At 44.0% G+C, this 27704-nt stretch overlaps 1 pseudogene; it reads right to left on the bottom strand.

Moving 5' to 3' along the window:
- Nucleotides 1-2372: 2372 nt before the first annotated feature.
- The window catches only part of LOC146871554 (uncharacterized), a 407260-nt pseudogene continuing 381928 nt past the window's right edge, over nt 2373-27704 (bottom strand).

The following is a 27704-nucleotide window of genomic DNA, read 5'->3' as shown; positions in this document are numbered from 1 at the left end:
TTTGAGTGAATTTGCAAGTTTTTTTAAATGCTAATTCCTAACTATAACGTGTGTGAAACCTATGGTTTTTTCAGTGAATATAGATATATTTTACTGTGAGACTCCCACCTCGATGGCGGGGATGATTCAAGCATGTGAATCTATGAAAGATCCAATACTGGATAACCTTATCTCTTTAAAGTTCATGGTTCCTGGGGGCGTCATTTTAGGATAGGACTCATACAGTATTATCTTTTCTGTTGTGCTGTAGGTTAGATGCCAGTATTTATCTCTGTCCTTGTGTTAATGTATCCCTACAATCCACTGTGTACCTTATGTTGTTTTGTCAATTGTATATGTCACAGACTAAGAGGTATCTTGTACCAATTGTTAAAAATGCTAACTTTGCACAATGTAGTCGTGCACTTCTTTATATACAGATGCTCACATCACCCCTGGTGTGTTTTGCTGTTAATCGTTATTTGTCTGCTGCTATCAAGATCCAGAAAAGTTTTAACATGTAAATTGAGACAAAATTGTATCTGTTTGACATTTATTTTCTTGTATGGTTTTTCGTAACTGAATAAAGATGATTTGAAATTGTGTGAGGTGAGGAAGGGCCATAACAGAATGTAGAAGACCATTCCATGACGAAAGAGCTTGGACACTGAATCTATGACCCCTGAGACTTAGAAGCAACTGCCCATGACGGGATTTAATCACAGAATATCTTGGTATAATAGGTCATCTTTGAATCCACCAGGGCAGATGGTGTGTATCAATGAAGAAAGTTAAAGATCACTAGCGTTCTAACTGGGAGCAAGTCCACTGCAACCCTCTTAATGACCATGTTACTGGTTCAGGTGTCTTCCAATACAAAACAAGATGCACAGTTTTGAAAGGTTAATAATCTTCCCACTTTGTATGCCAGGACACCTGTGCACTGTTTGCATAAATTAATAGTGAATTAACCAAGGATCAAACAACCATGTTTATATTTGTCCTTATGAATAAATGGAAGGATGTGCCATAACTGAGTACTTGAAAAAAAGGACAAGACTTCAACTAATCCATGCTCCAAATTGAGCACTCATGTTCAGCTATTCACCCCAAATCCCCCAAAATATTTGCTTTCTTAGCAAAAGGAATCTGATGCCAAAGGAAGTGGGGGAGGGGGTTAATCCTAATAACAAAAACTCAGTTTTGCACTATTCTATGCCACTTTCATGCATATTAGTTACATGGGTGTCTGAATAACAAGGACACATTTAAAAAAAGCCCAGATGGGCACCATTAAAAGTGTGGGACCATGTGAGTGATAGGACTGACGACCTTTCCTGTGCACCGATTTTGGGCACCTCGCCTTTCTCACCAGGTTTGAATAGGGAGGCATAAACAACTGTTGTATAGCCAGGTACCCACAAATAGGGGAAATGGTACAAAAGGGAATTATGAAAACCTTCATACTCAAAGATATGCAAATCTGACAGTGGGTGACATATCTGCATTCAGAAAAGTAGCAACAGACACACCATTTGAATGACCTCTACTGACAACAAACATTTTATTTCTAGAATATATGAATTGCTACAGGAAGGCGGAGAAACAAAAGACACCAAATTCCAAGACAATAGTTTTAAATACACAAAACCACTGAAATTCACTAGTTATAGTTATGTCAAGTAACTATAATTCATACCCAGAGGTAACTATAACTTGCATTCTAGCGATGCACTGCTAACTACCCCACATATTCCATCACGAATGAAATCTTCTATGGCATCATTATTAATATCACTGCAACTTTTGCAATTAAATTATTGGTGAGAAAACTGCGCATGGCAGGGGCATGAACTATATTTACCTAAGGGCATGTGTTATAGTTACCTTAGATAAATATAACTGGTGAATTTCAGTGGTTTTGTACGTTTAAAATATTACGTTGTCACTGAACTTTTCACCTAACTATAACGTTAACTTTAGCCTTTTTGTTTGTTTTCAGTGTGTGTGTGTGTGTATATAAATATACATACATAATATATAGCGTTTACATGTGTGGACACTCTTCGTTCTTCTCTGTTGAAAAAGGCCCCAGCAGTTCTAAGTCTGCCCATTTGTGTGCCCACCTTACAAATGATTTCTAAAGATTCCACTGGAGGAGAATGGGTTTCCAAGTTTGGCGTTTATCCCTGTAATTTCTCTTTGAAAAAGTCAATCAAAATGTATTGAACCCTAAAATGACCCTGGCCTAAATAATGAGCTATTCTGATCTTTTGCAATAAGCAGGTCATAATGTTTGCCTTGGCAGAGGCCTTTTCTTCAAATAAATATTAAGATGACCAGTTTTCTTCACTAGTCTAATAGTGTTAATGAATTTCATTACACTGAATGAATTAACAAAAATAGTTTGAGATAGAAAAACAGTTCGTAATTGTTGAAAAATGCAGCAACAGTACCGCGTACCGTGAGGAGCGTTTCATCTTGCAGTACATATTCAGAAGTCTGGTCCATGGAGACCGTATCACCCTTTCTTCCTCACTGAGCGCAGACCCTGCAAGATTAATTAGGAGATATTTAAGTTGATTCATGTGTTGAACGGCCGTGGTTCATAATTATATAAATATCATTCATAAGAGGTCTCGTCCATAAAAACATAATTTATCAAAAATAAATACAAAAATGCAGAGAATGGAAAATGAGAGCAAACTTAGGATTCTATGCGATCAACATCTCAAATCATTCACCAATAAAATTAAAAACAAAGCCACAGCAAGGGCAATTCTCTTTGAACCCATTTCTAATCAGCTATTTCAGGCTACTTTTCAGTATTAAGGAGAAAATAAGTTACTTACCTGTAACTGTAGTTCTCCAGTATGAGTATCTTTCATAAATTCACTTGCTTATATCATTCCCGGTCATGGATTTGGGAGTCCCACAGTACCATAGAAAGCAGGAGTCACTGACAAACATAACAGTTGTTACAAAAACTTTCACTTCAATAGCTTATCGTCATCATTTAAAAAGATCCAACGTTCAGCCAATTAGGCAACATCACCCTCTAGAACACTCATCACAGAGGCTTCAATTCCTCAGTTACCCCAGCACAAGTAGGATAGAGTAACCCAGATAATCAGGGGAGCCTCAATTGGGAGGAGGGTGGATCACATATGAACCTATGATAGACACCAATATTGGAGAACTACAGTTGCAGGTAAGTAACTTCTTCAGTATTGGATCTTTCATATATTCGCCTACTTGAATCAGAATAGCCAGCAGTTGAAACATGTGTAATTAATAACATTATTAGAATATAGCGGATGGTGAGAAATACATTTAGACATGCCTCACCTTATTGGAATAGATGACGCAGTACTGCTTGTCCCAGAGACACATCACTCTTGTCAGAGGAATCCAGGCAATAATGCTGTGTGAAGGTGTGACTGCTGGTCCACGTCGCCGCTCGACATATTTGTTGCATAGGCCCACCTGCGAAGTGAACTGTGGAAGTAGCGACTGCCGTGCTAGAATGATCTTTGAATTTGCTTGACAACGTTTTCTCTGCTTGCCTATGACAGAACTGGATAGCTGCAGCAATCCATCTATCTATGCTTTGTTTGGTAACCGGGAAGTCCTCACAGAGGTTTCCATAAGCGACAAACAACTGATCCGCATTGCAGAATTGAGGATTTCTGTGTATGTAGAATTAGATACATCTTTTGATGTCCAAGGTATGTAAAGATTTTTCTGCCTTAGTTTGGGGATTAGTAAAATAATGTTTTCAGTATTATGGGTTCATTCGAATGGAAATCCGAAGGAACCTTTGGTATAAACTTAAGACTGGCACCACACAGTCTTGTTTTAATTGGAGGAATGGCTCTTTAATTGTGAATGCTTGAATATTACTGACCTTTCTTGCTGACATGAGTGCTATAAGAAGCACTGCTTTCCAAGTCAGATATGTTAGGTATTTTTTGTAAATGGGCTCAAACGGAGCCTTCAATAATGGCCAAAGCACTATAATAAAGCGCTAAGAAGGAGGAGGTATCCTTATAGGAGGAAATACTCTGAAAAACCCTTTGAGGAATTGTTTGATTACCCTACTGGTTCATAGCCAAGGTAATTTATCTGATCTTCTAAATCTTGATATCGCTGCCAGGTGTACTTTAATAGAAGAGTGGGCTGAGCCAGATTTTGCTAACTTGAACAGATGCGGGAGGAGTTGTTCCGGTGGTGATGAGTTAGGATGAACATAAACTTCCTGACACCACAAACAAAAAAGCTTACACTTACGTCTGTATGTTTTATTGGAAGTATGGGCCCTGGCCGTTGCAAGGATCTCTCTATAGTCTGTAGGAACATGCAGTGTTGCAAATTCTTTGAATTCAGGAGCCAGGCAGACAAGTGTAGTGATTTTGGATTCAGATGAGGTACCTGGCCGTGGTTCATCGTTAGTAATGTTGATATGGGCATCACATGAATGTGGGTCTGTTCTGAAAGGAGCAGGAGTTCTGTGAACCAGAGTTGTCTGGGCCATCTGGGGGAATTCAGGATAACTCAGCAGGGTTCTCTCTTCAGTTTCTTGAGGAACCTCAGGATTAATGGGATAGGGGGAAACGGTACGCAGAGATCCCTGACATTCTGATAAAAAAACATTCCCCCATGATCCCTCCTGTGGGTGCCAGCTTGCGCAGAACTGGCATTTCTGATTCTCACTGATCGTAAACAGGTCTAGGTTGGTATGCCCCAAAAATCAAGAATGTCTTCCAGAATCTATTGATTGCACTCCTATTCGTGGCAGCTGGTGTTCGTCCTGCTCAATGTGTCTGCTAGGACATTGGTTGCTCCATTCACATGTTATGCCTTGATTGTTATTTGGTGTTGCAGAGCCCATTTGCAAATTTTCCGTGCTTGCTGTGACAGGGCTGATGACTTTATGCCTCCCTGTTTGTTTATATAATGCATGCTGGTGGTGCTGTTCGTGTGAATTAGCACTGATGACTTTGTTCTTCTGGGAAGGAAAGAAAAAAGGGCCAATGCTATGGCTCTGAGTTCCAGCAAGTTTGGGTGCATTTTCAACTGGATGTGGGTCCACTTCCTGCTGTTTGTTAAATATTGGAGATGAGCGCCCCATCCCTCCAGGGACACATCTGTGATTATTACAAAGTCGGAGTTCTGTGTAAGGAATGATAGTCCATTGGTCAGGTTTACACTCTGTGCCCACCACTGCACAGGTGCCATCATGGTTGGAGAAAATGACCATTGTTTGTCTAACTCCTCTTGCAATGGTCGCATGTCAAGGTGACAATTTGGAATTAGTGGAATTCAAGATGGTATCATTCCGAGAACTGCTAAATCCTTAGCTGTTTTTCTTGTGAGGTGAATGACTTGTCCTGGTTTGTATCCAGAACGGCTCCCTAGAAAGTCAACATTGTTGACAGTGTGAGAGAGGATTTTTACTCAATGACCGTAAGGCCCAAGTCTTTAAAAAAGAGTCTGAGGAAGGTTTTTGTATCTCTTGTTGCTTGTCGAGATGTGGGTGCTTTTATCAACCAGTCATCGAGGTATGGGAATACCTGCTCCTATTTTTGCCTCAAGTGAGCTGCCACCGGAGCTAGACATTCACTAAAGATACAGGGCAGTAATTTCAGTCCGAAAGGAAGAACTTTGAATTGGTAGTGGATGCCAGTTATATTGAAGTGTAGGAATTTGCGATGCTTTGGGTGAATTAGGACATGGAAGAATGAATCCTAGAGAGCTCCATGATTGAGAAGTGAGAGGATATCTTGGAGGGTGAATATACAACTGGGTTGTTTCCTTAAATATTTGTTGAGTTTCCGAAGGTCTAAGATGGGGAGCCAGCCTCCTGACTTTTTCCTTATCAGAAAGAAACAAGAGCAGAAATCGTTTCCCTTCTGAGTATCCTCAAGCTCTTCTATTGCTCATTTTTTGAGCATGGTTGATGATCTTGCAGAAGTAGCTTTAGATGGGGAGGAGGTGCCCTTTTTAGAGGAATATTTGATGGTTTTATGATGAATTCCAACGTGTGTCCCCGTGTGATGACATCCAGCACCCATCTGTCTGTGTTGTTACGAGGGACCACGGAAGGAAATAATTTGATATTCAACTTCCAAGTTGTCTCAGCAAATTGTGGGGGATAACCAGAGTTGTGAAAGTGGTTAAAAGAGTCTAAGCGACCCCCAAAGGAGTTTTAATACAGTGGTGGTTTCCTTGACAAAGTAAAAACAAGAGAGCTATAATGGATAGTAATGTATTGTGTTATCTTCTCTAACTCCCCAGACGTAGCCTTCCTGATGGAGACGTGGCTGAACCCCTCCTCTGCACCCAACATCGCCATAGCCATCCCGGACGGCTACAAGATCTCCCACAGGGACCGCATCAACGGAGTAGGAGGAGGAATCGCCATCATCCACAGGAACACGCTCAGATTCTTGACCAACTCCGACGACACCCTCAGCACCGCTGAACACCTGCACTTCCAGATCCACACCGATCCCAACACCACCCTCAGAGGAATCCTCGTCTACAGACCCCCAGGACCCTTATCACAGTTCAGCGACTCCATCGTCGACTTCGTCAGCACACACGCCCTCGCCTCCACAGACTACATCCTCCTCGGGGACCTGAACTTCCACCTCGAGAACAACAACGACACCAACTCCACCACCCTGATCGACAACCTCGCCAACCTCTGACTCAGACAACTCGTCACAACACCGACCCACTCCACCGGCCACACGCTTGACCCCATCTTCTCCGCAAGCTCCCACGTCTCCTTTAACCACATCACCGAACTCCACTGGACCGACCATCGCTGCATCCACTTCACCTTCCGGAAACCCACCACACTCCACCGCACCCAACAGATCCCCCGCCGCTGCTGGAGCAAAGTCACCAAAGACCAGCAAACCACCATCCTCGCCCAGAGCCCACCCGCTGACCCCACCGACCTCGACACCGCCGCCCGCAACCTCAGACAGTGGATCGACGACTGCGCCAACACCCTCGCCCCGCTCCAACAGTCACACCACCAAGCGAGCCAGCTGGTTCACTGAAGACCTCCAGGCCTCCAAGCAAACCTGCTGAAAGCTTGAGAAGAAATGGCACCGTGAACGGATACCGGACAGCTACGCAGCCCACAACAACGCCACCCGCAGACACCATCACCTCATCAGATCTGCCAAAAGGGCCTCCTTCAAAGACCGCCTAGACAACAATGCACACAACAGCAAAGAGCTCTTCAACATCGTGAAGGAACTCTACAACCCCAGCTCCAACACCAACGACATCCCACCCTCGCAAGACCTGTGCGACTCCCTTGCCACCTTCTTCCATCGCAAGATCGCAGACATCCACGACAGCTTCAACACCACGACCGCCCCAACAACCACTGAAACCTCCGCCCCAACGGCCAGCATCCGTAACGAACGACCCCCTGCTCTCCTGGACCAACATTAACGACGACGACTCCATCAAAATCATGAACACCATCCACTCCAGATCTCCGTCAGACCCTTGCCCACATCACATCTTCAACAGAGCCAGCACCACCATCGCTCCCCATCTCCGAAAAACCATCAACATCTCCTTCGAGACAGCGACCTTCCTGGAGAGCTGGAAACACGCCGAGATCAACGCCTTACTCAAAAAACCCAAGAACCTCAAGAATCTCTGACCCATCTCCCTGCTCCCGTTCCCGGCAAAGGCCATCGAGAAAGCCGTCAACAGACAACTGACCCACTACCTGGAGGAAAACAGCATCCTGGACCTGTCCCAGTCCGGGTTCCGCAGCAACCACAACACCGAAACTGCCCTCATCGCTGTCACCGATGACATCAGAGCCCTGCTAGACAACGGGGAAACTGCGGACATCCTCCTGAACCTGTCAGCCGCCTTCGACACAGTCTGCCACCGCACCTTACGCACACGCCTCCACGGCGCTGGGATCCAAGAGAAAGTCCTGGACTGGACCACCTCCTTCCTCTCCGGCAAAACCCAGAGCGTCCGCCTCCCCCCTTTCCGCTCCGAAGCCACCAATATCATCTGCGGCATACCCCAGGGCTCATCCCTCAGCCCAACACTGTTCAACATCTACATGGCACCACTCACCCACGTCGCCCGACTGCACGACCTCAACATCATCTTCTACGCCAACGACACCCAGCTGATCCTCCCCCTCACCAAGGGTCCCCACACCGCCAAAACCAACCTCCACGAAGGAATGAAAGCCGTCGCCGAGTGGATGAAGACCAGCTGACTGAAGCTAAACTCGGACAAGACGGAAGTCCTCATCCTTGGATCCACCCCCTCGGCCTGGGACAACTCCTGGTGGCCGACCGCACTGGGAACAGCTCCAACACCCACCGACCACGCACGCAACCTAGGGTTCATCCTCGACTCCACCCTCTCCATGACAAAGCAGGTCAACGCCGTCTCGTCCTCCTGCTTCAACACCCTCCGCATGCTCCACAAGATCTACAGGTGGATCCCCACCGAAACTAGAAGAACAGTCACCCAGGCCCTCGTCAGCAGCAGGTTGGACTACGGAAACGCCCTCTACGCAGGAGCCTCGGCCGAACTCCTGAAACGACTTCAACACATCCAGAACGCCTCTGCACGCCTAATCCTCGACATCCCTCGCCGCAGCCACATCACACCCCACCTGAGAGACCTGAATTGGCTCCCCGTCAACAAGAGGATCACCTTCAAACTCCTCATCCACGCACACAAGGTACTCCACAACACCTGACCAGCATACCTCAACAGACGACTCAGCTGCTACAACCCCAACCGCCAGCTCCGCTCCGCCGCCCTCGCCCTCGCCACAGTCCCCCGCATCTGAAGAGCGACCTCCGGCGGCAGATCGTTCTCCCACCTCACCTCCAAGACCTGGAACACCCTCCCCAGCCTCCTACGGCAGACCCAGGACCTGCTAACCTTCAGAAGACTCCTCAAGACCTGGCTATTCGAGCAGTAGCAGCACTCCCCCCCAGCGCCTTGAGACCCTCACGGGTAAGTAGTGCGCTTTACAAATGTTCTGATTGATTGATTGATTGAGTGTGTTGAGTGAGGTCAGCATGTTTCATGCCTTGATGCCTGGAGGGTCAGTGGCATTTCATCAAAACCAGGTAAGTACCTACCCTACTGAGGAGTGGGGCCCAGTGAAATACTGTAGGGCCTCCACTCAAATAGGTTAATACTGCACCTGCTACGGGAACCTGCAACCCAAAAATTGAGTGAGTGATGCCCCTAGGGGTAGGCAGAGGACTGCGCCTTGCTGCGGATAGAAAAAGGGGATCTCACGGTATAGTAACCAAGACCTCCTCTGCCAACCTGTAGGTACATGAAATGCCACTGACCCTCCAGGCATCTTTTAACCACTTTTGAACCACCCTACACCCACAACCCCTCACTTGCATTTATTTTACAGCTTTAAAGATCAAAAGATCTCCGCCAAAGAGTCCCCACTGAGGGGCCCATCGGGCATTGCAGTATCGGCCAGATGAGGAGCGCTCTATGATGAAGCATGACACCCAAACGGGTGTGTAAGGGCACTTTAATCTGATAATTCGGGACCCTCCCTCTTGGGGTCCCTCTGACCAGACCAATTGATCCACCTGTCAGGGCCCTCACCTCACTTATAACCGAGGAACCGCACCCCTGTTTTTAATTTACTGATCTCGGAGGAGCATGGGTGCTGGACCTCTCTAAAGAATTGCTCTTCGCCCCCCTCCTTGATTTTCTGTGGGGATCAGATAGTCATCACATTCATTGGGGGCTGAGGTAGTGTCTTGAATCTCCCCTTCTTCCCTGTCCTCGTCTGTGGAAGATATGTCATAACCTGGTGGTTCAGCTAGTTCACATGCCAGTGTGGGCAATGTATTCGCTGGTGCAGTTAAGATAAGCTGTGTGCCAGTAACAGGTGTGTGGACCTGTGGTGACCGTATTGGTCTTGTTAGTTGCACTGGAGAAGCAGTCGTTGCAGGAACTGGAAATCTCCTGTAATAATCTTAGCGCATGTGTTGAAGATTATTCCTGCTGTTCCTGGCAATCATAACTATAATATTCATCTTTGTATTGTTCATGTTTATTCCCTGGGCATAATATTGCTCCCCTTAATATTGTTCTTTGTCTTCATCATCTTCTTGACACTTCACATGTCGCTCAGAGGGACTATGAGCTTCTCCAAAAGGGCCATCGTCCTCTAATTCCTAATCATCAAGCAGATTTGCAGGTAGAAAAGGCAAAACCTCGCTTGGTGATGTGTGAGCAGGCAATATTCTCTCCGTAGGTGATTTTTCTCTCACTGAAAGGATTGATTATGGCATCAATGGTGTTTTTGTATATGATGCTAATGTTGGTACCGTCGCCAACAAGATTTTCATGGTTGGTATCATCATCAACAAGGATCTCGTTGACCGTGTCATCGTCGATAGTATCATCGTCGGTGTCTTCGACGATACCTTTGTCGTTGTCCTCTTTGTCGATGGTGCCGTTGTCGAGAGGATTCTCTCTGTTATTATTGATGTCACGGCTACCAGTGATGACAAGATGATCATTGGGGATTCCGCAGATGTAAAGTTCGATGTTGTTGTAGTAGTGGTGACCATTGATGCTGTCATTGATGAGAAGGTTGTCGACTGTGTTTTTGTCGTTGAGAATTCACATTGTTATGTGTAAACACCTTTATGAGGTTTCGTTGTTGACTGTAGAGACCTAGATGATTTTTTCAAATGTGTCTCCTTTAGTGAATGAGTAGTAGGCTCAGATTGAACCTTTTCTGAGGAGGTTTTATCCTTTTTCGATGAATGTGGACATTCCTCTGATCTTTTTGAGTACCCTGATGAACCATGGTGAGTCTTCTTCATTGCCTTTTTGGTGACCCTGGAGGCACTCTCTCATGAGATCTATTCCTCTTACAGGATTTTTCAGCCTTTGAGGAATCAACACTGCTCTCCTGAGATAGATTTTCCTTAGATTTTAATTGAAGCCAATTTAGTAATCTTCCTTCTCCTTTAAAAGTGTGGTATAGCTTGCAATCCTTTAACTTGTGTTCAGGACGCAGACAGTACATGCACTCCTTGTTGTCAGACCTCTTACCTTAAATGTGCATGGGAGCAGAACAAAGCTTATTCTCAATGCCCTTCTAAGAAACCCCTCGGACTCCCAAGAACTCCCAAGGACTCCCAAGAAAACCAGAAGGCATTAGTGCTCCAGAAGGGGGAAAGGTGTTGGGGAATAAAGAAGAGACTGCCTGGTCTGACCTCGGGTTCTCTCTCCCGCTTCTGTTCTGGGTATTCTCCTCCATTTATCATCAGTAAGTAAAATTACGGTAACTCACCACAGGTTGCCTTGAGAACTGCAAAACATATAACAATACATTACTCTCAACTTCTTTCCCAGTTTTCTTTTATAATTACTGAAGATTATTCTACTTAATATACTTTAACATACCCCAGTAAACTTATGCATTAGCTTCTCTTATAGCAATATGGCTGCACACCTTATTGTAGACTGTACAATAGTATTGTTTTTCCAGTTGAATATGTACCGTCTAGCATTGTCATATGATGACTAAAAACATATGTTATATAGTTCATCAGTTTTGTCATTCATATTCATAGAATCCTTTTTCTTGAAATTCTAGGTACTTGCATGTCCCATTGGATCCCCAACCAGGACTGCAAACTGCTGCTGGGCACCTTCTTCAGGTAAGTGAATACATTTGGTTGTTCAACCTTTGTCTGATACTGCTTTCCTTTCATCAGTCGTAGCACTATAGACAGAATGAGCAAATGCTTAGAGACACCAATCTCTCTATCGATAGTGAAACTAAGGGCAAACTCCTCCAGATACATTTTTGAGGGAATTACTATCCTAAAAGCGCGCCATAAGGAAACATTCTAATGTCCCTTCAGCGCAAGCTTAAGGCTGAGATACTAAATAGTCTGGAACTACTCCAGATACTTTCGAGATTACTATCCCCCCAGGAACAACAACACAGAGGAAAGGGTGCTGCATTGGAATGCTAAAATGATGCTACTCACATAAATAACCGGTGCCACTTCCCTAAATCTATACAAACACAGCAGAGATTACAGGAGTTTGTAAGCACTGGGAAATTACTTCAGTGAAGGGCGCTGAGTTGGGCAGTGCACGCTTCATATTCCAAGCTGGAGAGAGGGTAACAACTAGTGTGAGAATTCTGTAGTACCTTAAAGTTTGTTTGTTGCAACATTTTTTTCCAGTTTAAGGCCATTTTCTTACATTTGTATCTCAAGCCACTATTGCCATGATTTATACCAAAAGAGTGTGCTCTTATTCTGGTCTTGTTTTGTTGGTTCTTGACACTTGTGTGGATCCTCTGAGTGCAGCCTCTTTGTACCACATGTTCCACGTGGCCTGAACAGTCCTTTCTTCGCTGGTTCTGACATGGTTGTGTAGTCAGAATATGTATAACTAAATGTTGGTCTTATCCTGTAGTAAATTCTTCTTTAAATCAGACAAACTGTACTAAACGGAGCAAATCTCAGGGAGACTTCCATCACACAACATGCGGTAGAAAATATGAGGGATTGAAGCCTCTGTGGTGAGAGGGAGCTGTCGTCTAATTGGCTGAACTTTGGTTCTTTTTAAATGATGAGGATAAGCTAGTGAATGTTTTTTAACATTAACTGCCATGTATCTCATTGACTCCTGCTTTCTCTGCTACCGTGGAACTCCCACTTCAACGATGGGGATTGATTCAAGCATGTGAATCTATGAAAGATCTCATACTGGAGAAATGTTACTTACTTGTAATTCCAGTTCTGCATTGTAGAAATCATCATGGAAGTCATAAACGTAAAATATTTCCTCCAGCGTTCAAGGACCCCAGAACACCTCTAACATAGTATAGCACAAAAAATCTTCACTGGAGGCAGACATTTCAAATAAGTCATTTATATGCCCCCTCCAAATAGATGAACTGGAAGGGAACAATTCACAGTGGCTGGAAAATGGGGATTATTTACTACTAAAGGGGAGGGGTTACGAGAGTAGTTAAAAGGGGTTAAGGGTGGGCTAGGGAGGTACATGCACCTACCCACAAAAGAGTAATCTTACGTCTATTCACAAACTGCACTTCTATAGTTAGTACTGCCAAAAAGGAAGTAAGACAGTAAGAAGCGAAACCGTAGTAAATGTACTCCAGCTCAGGGCTGGAGGAGGTCAAGCACCACACATGGCCATTCAGATATTGCAACATCCTCCCATAGAATAATGAAAGTAGGGGCTTAATATAGACCCCAATAGTAAATAGTGTTACATTAAAATGAATTAAAATAGTTATAAATATAAATAGTTTTAATTTAATATTGAAAAATCATCTAATATAAAACATTCTTTATTTTAACATATTTCAACAATCTTCTTTGAATATAAAACTTAATCAAACAATTACTGAAATATAATTAAACAAACTTCTATGCATCATTATTAAATAATTATTACATAAAAAAACATTCTTTTAGTTCAGGAGGGAATTTTTTTTAGTTTAAACTTCAGAAATATATTTAATTTCAATTTATATACTCAAATTCATCAAATTATGAATATAAAATGTTATTTATTTCATACCTTCTTATATTTTGTTCATATTTAAAATACTGATATACAATTCATTTACACTAATATTTAACATAAAATACTTTTACAAATTTTAAGTTGAATAAAGTTTTTTACATTTGCCTTATACTTCACTGTAGGGAGACTTGACAATATGTACATTTGTTTTATATGTAACATATGCCTAGCCGTGATAGATATCATAGTTCAAGGTTTAGAGAAAAAGTCATTAGTGAATCTATTAATGACCTGCACAGTTGTTTTTAAATGTGATTAATGTCTTGGTGCACCATTTGCAATAATATTGAACAGAAGTTCCCAGAGGGTAGAACCCATAGTATTCTCCAGCTCATTTGCAGCTTTGTTTAACATAGCTGATTAATTCTGCTTTATATAGACCTTGACATTTCTTTTCCCAAAAATTATTTGGGAGAAGCTAATATTGTCCATCAATTATTTTCACTTTGACCAGTGCTACTGGCCCAGTTTTCTTTAAACGTGCCATTTTTAAAACAAACCTTTGGGGAAATATCATCCATCAAAAGAAAAAATCAATTTTCAAAATATGTTCTTTTGGTACATCCCCCCCATATGTGTTATAATTCTGTGCTCAGGCCCTTCAAAATATATCTTCCTGTTTACAGGCCCCCTAAATACCCAATAATGACGAAGCTGCTCTGGCCACTAACGCTCGAGTGTCTGAGGCTAAACATCTCTATTAATGTGCAGTTTGTTGAGGACTGTGAAAATGTGATTGAAGATGCTTTATTGCGATACTAGTTTGATTACTTCAGGAGGATGGTGCTGGATGCAGATGAAAATATATCTTTCCTACCAGACCTTTCGAATTCTGGGAACCCCAACTAAACCCACTGGTGCTATCCTCCATTGCAAACTAGAAGTTGGGTAGTTATGAGGTATATATTTGCAGGGCTATAGCTCTTGAAACCAAGCCCCTGAGGGTGGCCAACTATCTGCTGTGCACAGCCTATGGCTGAATAGAACAAAGGATAAAATGACATAATAGTTAGATGAAAACGTCAGTGAGAACTGAACATTTTAAACAAAAATCCTCACTTGTCTAAAATTCATAGAAGACACAAGGGTTCTAATGAGTTTACAGTAGAGAGAATTGAATCTGGGGCAGATCAAAACAATATGCATGGTATCACAGACTGAGATGTTATCACACGTGCACAGCACCATTAGAAAACATCAGCTGATGGAAAATACCTACTCTGAAGTAAGTCAAACAGTGCGGTGATGGTGGATAGGCATCACCATATGAAGGTACGGTTCAGTACCACTCACTGACTTCACCATAATATACTGATGCATCAACTGCTTGGGGAAAGCAGAGGCCTTACGCTCTGCTGCCACTCTGAGATGAAAGCCTGCTTTAACCAAGCAGGATCTTCTTTGACGATGTGCCCTGGATCAGAGACAAGCTCTGGACTTCCCAGAACTTTGACATTGGACATAATATAATGCAGCCAAGGAATATGAAGCATGTTCTCCAGGCCCAACCAGTCATGGATAATTAGCCTATTTCACTTTAGCTCCTCCTTCAGCCAAAATGAGAACCAGAATAAAAGGTGGTGAAAGCATATAAAATCTGATATGTATCCATTCCAAGCTCTTCATGTATGATCTCTGAGGGGATATTCTGTGGTACAATTAGAAGGCCCCTCATAAGAAATAAGTTACTTATCTGTAACTGTAGTTCTCCAGTATTGGAATCTTTCATAGATTCACATGCTTGAATCATTCCCCATTGTCGAGATGGGAGCCTCCGGTATTATTAAAAGTAATGTCCTATTAGACATAGAACATAAGGCCCTAGGCCTTAAAATTTTTGTAACATATCCCTGTCCTTTCGTAAAAAAAAGGCCCAAACTTAGAACCAGTTAATCATTAGACACCACCCTGTAGAACCTTCCTGACAGAAGCTCCAGTCCCTCAGATTTTCCAAGCACAAGTGCGTATATATAGAAAAAACTGAGATAGATAAGTGAGCCTTCTCCAGGAGAGGTGAACGGGTCGCATGTGAATCTTACTCTAGTATTGGAACTTTCATAGATTCACATGCTTGAATCAGAGTAGCGAGCATTGAACACATTTTCGTGTCATATAATAACTACAGATAAAATAGTATTACATGCACACGTCTATATATATATATATATATATATTTATAAATATATAAGTAAATTCATTCAAAGTATACAGATAGACCAGAAATCATCGAAGATGTGAGACAGTAAAGGATAGAGGGAAGGAACAAAAGGAAAAGAAGGCTCACCTTATTGAAAAAGATGTCTGAGAACCACTGTCCCACTGCCGCATTTCGCTTATTCCCAGCGTCCTAGCAGTAGTGCTTGGTAAATGTGTGCGGCATCCTCCAAGTTGCTGCTCTGCAAATGTCCGGAAGGGACACACTTGCGAACAGTGCTGTCGATGTGGATATTGCTCTGGTAGAGTGAGCACGGACTCTTGTTGTCAGAGGGTGGCCCGCTTGCTGATGACAAAACACAATGGCACTTGATATACATCTTGAAATGCTCTGTTTAGTGATAGGGAAACCTTTTCTAGGTGCACTGTATGCTATAAAAAGTTGATTTGACTTGCAAAATTATTTTGTCCTGTTCAGGTAAAATTGTAGGCACCATTTAACATCTAGAGAGTGCAGAGCACACTCCGCTGTAGTCTGTGGGGTTGGAAAAAATTATTTCAAAACAATTGGCTCATTAAAGTGAAAGCCCGAAGGAACCTTGCATATGAATTTAGGGTTCATTTGTAGAATAACTTTGTCATGTTTGAATTGTAAGAAATGTTCTTGGGTAGTAAAAGCCTGGAGTTCACTAACCCTTCTCGATGAAGGAAGAGCTAGGAAGAGAGCCACATTCCAGGATAGGAACTTCATTTCCGACTTGTGAATAGGTTCGAAAGGATGTTTCATTAATTGACTAAGCACTGTATTCAGCTGCCATGTAGGAGGAGGTGCCTTTCCTGGAGGGAACATCCTTTGAGAAACTGTTAGACCAGCCTGCAGGACCATAGAGATGGAAATCAGCTGATCTGCGAAAACTGGAGATGGTAGCTAAATGTACTTTAATTGATGCGTGAGCTAAGCCAGAGCGAGCCAGGTGAAGGAGATAAGGTAAAACTTCCTCTGGAGGTGAGTGGAGAGGACTGACTTTAGAAGATACACACCACATGCAGAATCTTTTCTATTTGAGCGAGTAAGTCCTGTTAGTGCTGTCTGCTCTTGCCCTAGCCAGCACCTGCCTACACTCCTGTGGGCTCTTCAAATGCTGAAATTCCTGGAACTCAGGAGCCAGGCTAACAATTTCAGAGAACTAGGGTTCGGATGGCATACTTGTCCCTGGTTCATTGTCAAAAGGGACGGAAATGGTCTGCGATGGATCAGAGGCTTGACTGAAAGTAGGTGAAGTTCTGTGTACCAATGTTGGCGAGGCCAGGCTGGTGCTCTTAGAATGATCTTGCAGGGTTCCGTCTTTAACTTCTTTAGTACTCGTGGAAGGAGAGGAATGGGGGGAAAGGCGTAAGCAAATATGCCGGACCAAGGTATTGAAAAGGCATTCCCCCATGAACCCTGATGGTGACGCCAACTAGCGAAGTACCGGCATTTCACATTGTTTGGGGATACGAACAGATCTATGTTCGCCTTGCCCCATTGGGAGAAGATGCTGTTGAGAGTGCTTTGGTCCAATTCCCACTCGTGGCAGGTTTGTCTTTAGTCTTCTCATCGTATCTGCTATGATGTTCTATATTCCTGGGACGTACTCCGCTAATATATGCACCTTGTGTTGAATCGCCCAGCGCCAGATAGCTGGGCTTCCTGAGAGAGCAGGAGCGACCTTGTTCCCCCTTATTTGTTCAGGTAGTGTATTGTCTGTTCTGACAAGCACCAATGCATTTTGCATTCTTGGCAGGAATGCTTGGAGCGCCAAGAAAACTGCTCTCAACTTGAAAAGATTGATATGAGGATCTCGGTGGGAGGGTGGCCATCTTCTGCTGACCTGCAAGTCTTGGAGGAAAGCCCCCCCAGCCTTCTAGAGATGCATCAGTTGTGATCACGAGAGGAGCAGCCTGAGACAGGACCGGCAGACCCTGTGATAACTGGTGAGGTTGAATCCACCAGTCCAAACCCACTATCATGGGAGGAGTGATTAGGATCAGATCGTCAAATGTGCCCTCTATCTGCACCCATTATTCGTTTAAAGCTTCCCGAAGAGGACGCATGTAGACACGACAATGAGGTATGAGGGGAATACAGGAAGACATCATCCCTAGGAGGGAATTGAAAAGGCATACGGAAAGAAACTTTCTTTTTTGGACCTGTTTTGCCAAGGATATTAGCCTTTGTTGTCTCTCCAGTGTGGGATACGCCTTGTTTTCTGTGGTGTCCAGGATAGCACCTAGAAAAAACAGTCGACAGGATGGTTGCAGAATCGATTTTTCTACATTTAAAGTGAGGCCTAATTTCCTGAACAGTTGCAGACAGGCTTTGGTAGATGTCCTTGCTGCTTTGTAAGTTGGGGCCTTGAGGAGCCATTCGTCGAGGTAAGGAAATATTTAATGATGTTGCTGCCTCAGATATGCTGCAACTGACGTTAGACACTTCGTGAAAAAGCGGGGAGCAGATTTTAGCCCGAAAGGTAGGACGCGGAATTGATAGTGCCTGCCGGCCATCGTGAATCTTAGGAATTTCTTGTGCTTTCAGCATATGGGTATATGAAAATATGCATCCTGGAGGTCCAGAGACACCATGAAATCACTTCCGTTGAGGAGGTGTAACAGATCTTGAATAGAGATCATGCCGAACAATTGCTTTTTGAAGAATTTGTTTCGGTTCTTTAAATGCAAGATCGGTCTCCACTTCTTTAACTTCTTTCGAATCAAGAAGAAATGGGAGTTGAAACCTTTTCCTGTTTGGTTGAGGGGAACTCGTTCTATCGCTCCTTTTTGCAACATGTTGGTAACTTACATCTTTAAGAGATGTAGGTGCTTTTGAAAACGGGGCAGAGGAGGTGTTGGTGGAGGGATCTTTTTAAATTCCAGAGATTGGCCAAATTGGATTAGATTTCGAAACCATTGGTCCGATGGAATTTCCTGCCACTGCATGAATGAATGGAGGCCGACGGCTGGGCAAAGTCATTGGCGGTGACTGGTTTCCTTACCCTGGTGTCCTGATTTGCATATGAAGGAAGTCTTGTTGTAAGCCGCCGCAGGTGGTTGGCATTGGGTAAACTGGGGCCTGTATTGTTGAGCAGAGAAAGAATAGGCTGGGTAGCGGAACTGTTGGTAGCCTCCTCTGTACGATTGGTGACATTTTCCTTGGGAGCCACGTAAAGGCATTTTCCTGTACTGTAAAGTACCTAAAGACTTAGCGTTAGCCGTGTCTTTTTTAATAGCTTGTAAAGCAACATCAACGTGGCTGCCAAACAATTCTTCTCCATTATAAGGCAGATCTTGTATCTTCATTTGCACCACAGGCCAGAATGAAGTGGCTTTCAGTCAACCTTGTTGTCTCAAGACGGCCGCTCCCGCTAGCTGCCGGAAACCAGTGGACGCCACATCCGTAGCGCAATCAATTACTTTCGAGGCGGACCGCTCGCCCTCAAGAAATATTTTCTTAGCTTCCTCATTGTCCTCTGGTGGAAGCCTATCCAAGAATGGTGCTAAATCTGACCACATTTGCCTATTATAACGGCCCAGTAAAGCCAGAGAATTTGCAGCTCGTACTATCAAGGCTGACATAGTCGAAAAACGCTTCCCGATATTGTCAAGTCTTCTACCTTCTTTATCAGGAGGTGCAGTCAGAGGAGCTAAAGGATTCTTAGGTCGTGGCTGCGCTGCTTGCGAGATCACCAAATCTGGTTTTGGATGACCTATTAAGCAAGTGGGAGCGTCATCCAGAGCTTTATTTTTTTGTCAAGGCTTGGCAACACAGGTGGGACAGTAGCTGGATTTTGCATGCTTCTAAGTCCCTCTTTCCAAATATAATAAATAATAGGCATAGACCTTACCGATTTCCTGTAAGGCTCTTTAAAATCATACAGGAAACAATCCTGTTGATGCACGGGCATTGGTAACTCAAAACCCCCGGCTGCTCTCGCCAGTAGATTATGGATACCCCCAATATCTTCCGGAAGTGAATCCGCTTCTGGGAGGGATGGAGATGCCGGTGTGGGAATAATGTAAGAATCCCACTCATCCTGATGATTTTCTCCTTCTTCTCTCTCTATTTCCTCTTCAGAGGATGACAACTGTTGCACAGGAGCAAATTGAGGCGAAGGTCGAACAATTGGAGACCCTTGCTGAAGAAGAGGGGAGCGAACCTGTGCCTGTGGAATGGGAGGCTGAGAAGGAGGAGGAGCCTGTTGGAGAATCGGCTCTGGAGGAAATCTCCTCTTACAGTCTGCCAGCATAAATTGCAGATCTGTCACCAAATTTGAAGGGAGGTACATCATGTCCTGCTGTTGACGTTGTTGTGAATGATAATATTGATGAATGGTAATATTGATGACCATAATTATCATCAGAATCCTCCTGGTATTTGACATTAAGATCCGATGGACTTAAAGCTGCCCCAAAAAGACTATTGTCCTCAGATCCCTCTTCTTCGTCTTCTTCTTCCAAAAAATGGAATGGCAAAAGAGACTGCACCTGACTAGGTGAGGTTAAAGCTGGTGTCAATTGAATTTTTGCAATTTTATGTTTTTCTCTCCTCGTCGAACCGTCGGAGACAAGGATCTTCGTCGACGGTTGTCGATACCACCGATGACACTTCTGCCATCAACAAGGGTCCTCCCGTCGACGGAGTCACCGACGACGGCAAAGTTAAGGTCCCCGTAGACGAGGTCGACGAGAGCTGTGTCGCCAACAGATGGACCATCGTCGAGAAATGGCCTTTCCAAGATGACAATGACTTTGAAGAGACAATCTGCTCCGTCGACGATATTGGGGCTTGACTTGACGACGATGACGTTGTCGACGAAGAAATCGACGCTAAAGAAACTGTGATGGTAGTGACTGTAGACACCGTCGATGTGACCAGAATCACCTCAGGAGAGGATTTTCTCATCACGGAGGTGTCATCGACGAGCTGTCCATAGGCGGAGCTGAAGTAGGCTTCTTGAAGGTATGCTTCAGCTTCATAGGCGGAGTAGAAGGTTCTGAAGCAAGCTTTTTAGTAGACAAAATCTTCTTTTCTTGGTGAGACGCTCTGCTAACAGACCCAGCCTGCTTCTCAAAGGATTCAGATTACTTTTTTGACACTTTCTTAGGAGGCTGCGATGATGAACCAACAGGGTCATCTAAACGGTCTTTTTTTAGGCGTTTTGGAGCCAGATTTGGAAGAAGTATCACTCTCCTCATCAGAGACCACTGTGTCCCTGTTTTTAAGCCTTTGAAGCCACAGAAGAAGCCTTCCTTCATGATCTTTCAAAGTCTTTGTAGAGAAAGTCTGACATACCTTGCAATCCTTAGCCTTGTGTTCAGGATACAGGCAGTAAAGGCAGTCCTTGTGTTGATCATCAATATGAAGTCTTTTCTTCCTGCAAGTACCACAGGCTCTGAAAATACCTTTTTTAGGTGTATCTGACATGATGGGCATCAATTTAAATCACATCAAAACAGATATACAGGGTTAGTAGTATATTTGACTGGAAGAAAACACTCCAAAATAGAGAAAAAGAAGAAAACTGGGCAGAGCTCAGTGAAGACACCCTAAGGGCGACGTGCGGTAGAAAATCTGAGGGACTGGAGCTTCTCTCAGGAAGGTTCTACAGGGTGGTGTCTACTGATTGGCTGGTTCTAAGTTTGGTCCTTTTTTTTTTACAAAAAGACAGGGATATGTTACAGAAAGTTTAAGGCATATGGCCTTGTGTTCTATATCTAATAGTACATTACTTTTAATAATACTGGGGGCTCCCATCTCGACGACGGGGAATGATTAAAGCATGTGAATCTGTGAAAGTTCCAATACTGGAGTAAACTTATTTCCCACTACCTGAATCGGAGCAATAGAGGCATAACCTCAGATTTCACATCCAAAGCTGGCCATAGGAATACTTTTAACTTTCAATATGTCTAACATTGTCCTAATTGTCTTTTGCCCCAATCGACACAAGAAGTCTTTTAAGATAAATATAGCCCTCTTAAAGCGCACTCTATTATTTTTTATCAGGGGATGCCAATTAAGACCAGAATCAAGAAAGATGCACAAATAGGAAAAACATTCCACCCTGCTTATGTTCTGACCGCAAGTCAGAAATCCTTGTACTTGAGTATTTTTGAGGCTCACCACCATAACATGGGACTATTTAAAGTTAGTTGACAAGTTGAGACAGTACATAAAATCAATAAAAAGGCTCCTAGCTGTGCGTGTAATCAGGAATGCATTGTCTGAATATAAGACGGAGGGGATTAGACTTCCCCCAACCTTAGGTACATTGAGCCCATGCTGAGATACTACCCACTCAAAGCAAATGATACACAAAATAAAAAGAAAATGAACCAGAATACATTCCTGACCTGCATGCGTTCCCCATTAGGACCATACCTTACCAATGCTGTGAGGTCATTATGAACATCTCTCAGAAAAGCAATAGGAGCAGAATCAATCCCCATGGACCCCAGCTCAGCGCCCAGCATAGCTCTTATGACTGTGCCAAAGGCTGAGATCCATGAAATCCAAATGCACAGAACTCCCTTTCGCTACTGTATATTTGGTTATTAGCAAGTGCAAATTAAGATTCTGCTTCACTATGCCCCGTACCGGTCTAGCCCAGATGGTAAGTCTCTTCAACTTACGAAATTGGTCTGAAACATGCATTGACCCTCTATTCCCCTTCTTGTACACTGGCACTATCACAGAATGACGCCATCCCAATGGAAATGAGCTGCGTATAGCAGCATTTATGTGTTGATTAGGCATGGGGGCGCACAGATCGAATAAGGACTTGAACAGATCACCAGGGACCCCATCAGGGACAGGAGCTTTACCAGTTGGTAAGTAGAGGATAGCATTCCTAACTTCTTCCCAGTATAGCTTTAACCTTGCATCCACCTGGGTGCTCGGAATAAGAGGTTTGGTGTGTTCCGATCGTATAGGGCTGAGAAATGGTCAACCCACGCCTGGGCTGGGATTGTTAGGGCCTGATCCGAGGCCTCTCTGAGAAAAATGCCCGATTCACCACCCTCCAGAAGGCAGCACTGTCCTGCAATGCACTAATTGTCTGCAAATCCTCCCACATTTCCTTCTTTAAGTCTGTCTTTCTAATCCTCAGTGTCAACTGGTATAATGCCCTAGACCTTTTCACCTCATTTCTCTCTCAGGTTTCTTTTTTTGGTCAGCTAACAGCTCTTTGCGTGCCCTTGAGCAATTCTTATCAAACCACCTGAAAAGAGGTAGAGGTGAGGCCACCCCCGCCTTAGTAAGGGCAGATTTAATGTACCCGCATGGTGAGTCAAAATCCTTCAAAATACAATCATCAGAGGCATCCTCATCCAAACAAATGTGAACTTCAGACTCACAAATAGAGAGCAACAACGAATTGAAGACCTTGGGTATAATCTTTTCCCACTGTAATCTGTACCACTGATCTTTGAGAATGGCAGGCTCCTTGAAAGAAGACAATATGCCCACCGGCTTCATGTCCCACTGAATTGTGGCCGAGAGAGGGTTATGATCACTGTGAATATTCCGTTACACAGTAAAATATAACAGTGAGGAGAATAGACCGGCGGAGACACAGATATAATCAATAACAGACATTGCTCCAGCTCCTTTAAAGGTGGGCACTCCATCTGCATCATTATCTTCTTTCTTATTGAGCAGGTCAACTAAGTTATAATCTAAAAACTAATTGTTTAACAAGTCCCCTTGCTCAGTGTGCTTGGGATGTACTTGGTCACTAAATGCACACTCATTATCAAGCAGCTCGTACAGATAACATTCCAGGCAAGGATGCAAATTAAAATCACACATCAGCATCAGTGCTGTATGTGAAGAGGGACAATTAGTGAAAAAATTATTTTAAAACTTACTGAGCTCCCTGAGCACCTCAATTGTTTCCTTACCAAAGATTGCTTTACAAACATTATTCTCAAAGGATCAGAGAATGCAGAGTATAAAGGGTGAATTGGTTGAGATCACCTCCATTTTACAATTCAGATCCAGTTCTATTAGCATTGCTAAACCCACTCTTGCGCTACCACAGACAGATGGAATGGCTTTGGATATGTATGTAGCATACCCATTTAGGTATATGATCACCTCCATTTCACAAGTCTCCTGGAAACTAATAAAATCATATGAGTTGAGCATTAGACCCAACTTTCATCACAGAGTTTGCCATGAACCCCCGAAATGTTCCAGCTTAGCACTTTCAGACTTCCTAAAGTTCTAGTGACTCTTGTGTGACCAGGGTTGGCCTAGACAATCTGCATCATTTAACACACTCAGGGGTTACAAACGATTACTCAAAGCTATATAAGCTATCTGTCCCAGGGAATTCTGACATACAGGTCCCCCCTTCATGCCTGAATTTGCCTCCCACTACAACTCCCCCGAGTTCACAGGCTTGTAAAAGAACCCCAATGGGAACACTGTGATTCTACTGGTAATGGCTGCCCTGGATGTAAGGTTGTTCAAAATAAAGCCCACCCTAACAACATTACAAAAAATCACAACAATGCAATCCCCTCTGCAAATCTTTGCAGACTTCCTTTTCCATCTCACTCTCCCAGTCATTATGATCCATGGGTCTTTAACCTTTTTTGTAGTGAGAGCTACTTCTGATCAGTAAAAATCATCATGAGCTACTGAAGGCTAAGCAACTTGTGCATTGTTACAGATGCTCCCACAGCCTAGCTTTGACCCTAATGTCCATAGAACCAGATGCTATGGTTTGAGCAAACACTTTGAATTGGGGCACTATGACAGGGCTGCCATGTGTGTCAGTGACAGCGTGGTCTTTGGGGATGTATGAACTTGCGTGTGTATGAATGGGATATATGTGTACGGGTGACTGAGATACTGTGTTCTATGTCCTTGTGGCACAGGACATACCTTTCTCCATACGTGGCACCATTACATGTATAACACAAATGGGAAAAATGTAAAGTGCAGAAAAATGTTCTGGAAAAATGTTTAGAGTATGAAACATTTTTCTGCACTTTAAATGTACCCAACTTAAAATAATAGCTGTATTTTTTACTTATAAATCTGGCACTTTATTGAGAAAACTAAACTGAAGAGTTATTTTTGTTTATGTGGATTCCATGAAACTAATCATTTAAATGTTCTCCCATTTCCAAGTGTCACATTTACAAACACCAAGCATCTTGCTCCCAGTGGCCTGTAGACATGATACCATATTTATAACAGAAAAATACATTTGTTTAAATGGGAGGAATTTTAGGTGAATAAGACATTAAGAGATATTTGGCTTAATTAAAAGTGGAGAAAGGCATTAATACTTAGGGGCTCATTCTGCTATGGTGCCTGGTGGGTACATGGGGTGTCCCCCCATACATCCATGCGCACCACGTGGTGCCTGGCACAAGGGGCATGGATGTGTAAAATATGTCTTTTCAAATTGCAGCTTGTGCTACGGCCCTTTTTCAGGCCGTAGTGCAAACTGCAATTGGAAAAGGCACATTTCCGAATGCCGTGCTGGCGGTCGCATCGGAATACCAGAAGTGGAACCACCGACTACTAGTCAGGCGGTTTCACTTCCACTGCAACATCAGAATGAGCCCCTTAATGTTTCATAGAAAAAGTTTTCTTTACTTTAATTTCTCCCATTTGAAAAAAAATACTATTTTTCAGTTATAAAGATGGCACTTGTCTACTGGCCACTGAGAGCAAAAGGCCTGCTGCTTGTAAATGCGGCCATTTGAAATGGGAGAAAATTAAAATAAAGAGTTAATCATTAAGGTAACTTTTCATTTGAATTTTCTCCCATTTAAAAGCATTCAAAAACAAGGGCTTTTATTTCAGAGTTAAATACTTCAGTGCGTCAGTTCTTCACCTCTGTGGCCCAGCCTTGCCCATACATTTGACTGAGAACTGCTCATTAAATGGGCTCAGCTATCTGCAGCCTGATGATAATAATGTATACACAGCCTTCCCTTAATGTTAAAAGAAAAATGTGACCCTGTGTTTATTTAAAAATTAAATCAAGGCTGCCAGCTACTTTGAAGATGTCTGGAAGCTACTGGTAGCTTGCGATCGACTGGTTGGAGACACCTGTTATAATCTCCTCAAAAAGAAACTGACTGATGTTAAAATTAATCCTCCACAGCAGCCAATGTACCACCTTATTTTTAAGTTGCATGTGATTTACCGGTTCATTCTGTTTTCAAGGTGGAATGATAGCCATGACTATTACATTAGGGGTGACTGCAGGGGGGAGTTGAATAAACACATCACATGGGGCAACACCCATGGGAAACTCGCCTGAGGTATACAGGGCCCTTCCTGAGATGCCAGCTTTTGAGTGTGGGCCGTGATTAATAGGGTGGGTAACTGCCGCCACCACTGGGAGACACCAGGACTTCAAGCCTGCGGGGAGGACTACACCTCCCAGGACACCAGCCAGGAGGCCACACCCCTTCGCGCTCTTAAGCGCTGAGTGGCCCCACAGCTGCTGTAACTGCCGCCGCAACCGGGAGACACCAGGACTTCAAGCCAGCCGGGAGGACTACACCTCCCAGTACACCAGCCAAGAGATCATGCCCCTTTCGCGCTCTTAAGTGCTGAGTAGGCCCGCGGCTGCTGTAACTGCCACTGCCACGGTAGACACCAGGACTTCAAGCCTGCAGGGAGGACTACACCTCCCCGTACACCAGCCAGGACGCCACTCCCCTTCCGTGCTCTTAAGCGCTGAGTGGTCCCGAGGGCGGGCCCATCCATGCCTGTCGGACCCCAGAGGTGGCTAGGCTGGGCCACCTCTCTTGGTTTTTGGCTCAAGAAGATGGGAACATAAAGAAGATCCCATCACCAAGCACCAATCCAAGTATCATTGCTTTTTTCCTCTTTCTTAATTAATATAGCAGCTGAGAAGACCTGTCAGGAGGGGGCTACGGAAGAGCACGGACGTCACCTACGAGAGGAGCATTCTTTAGGAGACGGAGGCAGAGGTAACCAAAGGGTTAAACCTTTCGCCTTCTCCTCTTCCCTACAGGACATCACGGACCCCGCCCTCGGTGGGAACCAACCAGCATCCAAGGAGGCCGGGAAAAGGAGCATCCCACGGGAACAGGAGGGACGCGAGGAGAAACCCGAAAGCGTGGGGAGAATCGAGGACACCGAGAGAAGAGTGCAGGAAATGGAACCGAGGCCAAAGGAGACACCGGACGGCGAGAAAGAAGGAGAAGGCACCGGCGACGGGGACAAAGGCCTAGAAGTCTGGAGTGACAACTGGTGGAATCTACCAGGAGATGCCTGCTAGCCTCCGCAGTTCTGGAAAACTATGAGAGAGCAAGCCAGCTCTGGGATAGACTTAAGGGATTCAGGACAGGGATCCTTGGAAGCCACGGGAGGGTGGCCGACTTAAGGAGGAATTGGGTGGGGGGAGGAGAGACAACAATAGAAGTCGTGATTTTGCTCTCATGAAATGCAAGAGGGATATGTTATTTAAAACGGTTGATTAGACGCAAGGCGACGGCCAAACCCTTAATAGAGGGTAAAAACAGGCTGCGTGGGAGAAAGTATGATTCCTTGTGTTTTTTTTGCCTTTTGTTAAAGAGTGTCTTCTGAGAAGATAAGACGAGTATTGAAGGGAATTACCCTTCTTCTCATTTTTCCTTTCTTCCTCTTTGGGTTCTTCAATTATTTTCGGTCTAGTCTTGCGACTTGCTCTTACCTCGGTCCCACCTATAACCCTGTCCTCACTATGGGCACAAAGCCTACAGAAGTCACAGGTGTTGTCACAAGGTGTTGGTGACGGGTATAAATACAGAAAATAACCCTAGGACCAAGCACTTACTGACCCTGTTCTCTTCTCTCTCTTGAGCCTCTTGGGGAAGAAGCACCACTGAAGCAAGAACACCCTGAAGAGAGGAAG

Source organism: Triturus cristatus, chromosome 1_1 (assembly GCF_964204655.1).
Source record: "Triturus cristatus chromosome 1_1, aTriCri1.1, whole genome shotgun sequence".
Taxonomy (NCBI): Eukaryota; Metazoa; Chordata; class Amphibia; order Caudata; family Salamandridae; genus Triturus; species Triturus cristatus.
This window is presented reverse-complemented; position numbering and strand designations above follow the sequence as displayed.